General features: G+C 42.0%; 1 non-coding gene across 1 annotated transcript; it reads right to left on the bottom strand.

Moving 5' to 3' along the window:
* Positions 1 to 250: 250 nt before the first annotated feature.
* LOC120279764 lies at positions 251 to 357 on the bottom strand. Its single transcript, XR_005542067.1, has one exon. It is a non-coding gene; the product is annotated as a small nucleolar RNA R71 (small nucleolar RNA).
* Between the last annotated feature and the right edge of the window lie 810 nt (positions 358 to 1,167).

The raw sequence follows: 1,167 nt of genomic DNA, 5'->3' as shown, positions 1-1,167 counted from the left end.
AGCAGTCAACACAGGTTAATGGTCTGGCCGATGAGGATCCGAATAACCACATTGAGAGCTTCTTGGAAGTGTGCAACATGGTTAAATTAATAGAGTTACAAATGTTGCTATCAGATTGAGGGTCTTCACATTTTCCATGAAGGGGAGATCATACCAATGGCTACATTCATTACTAGAACATCGATGACTACTTGGAAGGAGATTGTAGAAGTTTTCTTTGCCTGATATTTCCCTCCTGCAAAATTTGTGAAGCCCAAGAATGAAATATCCTCTTTTGTGCAAAGAGGAATTGGAGTTTCTTTTTGAGACATGGGATAAGTTCAAGCAGCTCCTCCGAAAATGTCCTCAACATGGGTTCCCCAAGTGGATGATCATTCAAACTTTTTATAATGGGTTTAACCCAAGCACAAGGCAGTTCCTTGATGCAATAGTAGGAGGTACCTTATGAAGCAAGGCTCCTAAAGAAGCCTAACATCTCATTGAGGAAATAGCTATGAACAGTTATCAGTGGAACACAAGAGACACAAAGAAGATAGCCAGACTTCATAAGATCGATGTAGTTACTTCATTGGCGGCCCAGGTTCAGTCATTGAGTAAGAAGTTAGATACTTTAACTTCTCGTAGAGTGGCGGTTTTGACTAGTTACGCTGGTTATGGGGGAGGACATGCTTCGTTTGATTGCCCGATTTTTGTTAGTAGTATATCCACGGTAGAACAAGTGGATTTTGTTGGTATTGTGATGAGAGGCCAAGGCAATACTTTTAGGAACACCTATAATCCCGGTTGGAGGATCCACCCGAATCTTTCATAGAGTAATCAAGGGAAATAGAAGGCCATGGCACCACCGGGTTTCCAACAACAACAATAAGCCCTGAACAAGGAGAATAGAGTTTCAGGCTTGGAGAACCGGATAACCGATCTAGAGAAAGCTTTGACCAAGTTCACCCAAGCATCGGATAAAAGGCTTCAGTCGGTCAAAGCTACACTTCACAACCAGACCGCATCATTGCACAATATAGAGAATCAAGTGGGGTAAATTGCGAAGTTATTATCGGAGAGACCTCAAGGGAGCTTGCCTATTAACACCGAAACTAATCTGATAGAACATACAAAGATAATCACTTTGAGAAGTGGTCATGAGGTTGAGGGTAGGCTTCTAAGTGAGAA

Source organism: Dioscorea cayenensis, chromosome 16, assembly GCF_009730915.1.
Source record: "Dioscorea cayenensis subsp. rotundata cultivar TDr96_F1 chromosome 16, TDr96_F1_v2_PseudoChromosome.rev07_lg8_w22 25.fasta, whole genome shotgun sequence".
Taxonomy (NCBI): Eukaryota; Viridiplantae; Streptophyta; class Magnoliopsida; order Dioscoreales; family Dioscoreaceae; genus Dioscorea; species Dioscorea cayenensis.
This window is presented reverse-complemented; position numbering and strand designations above follow the sequence as displayed.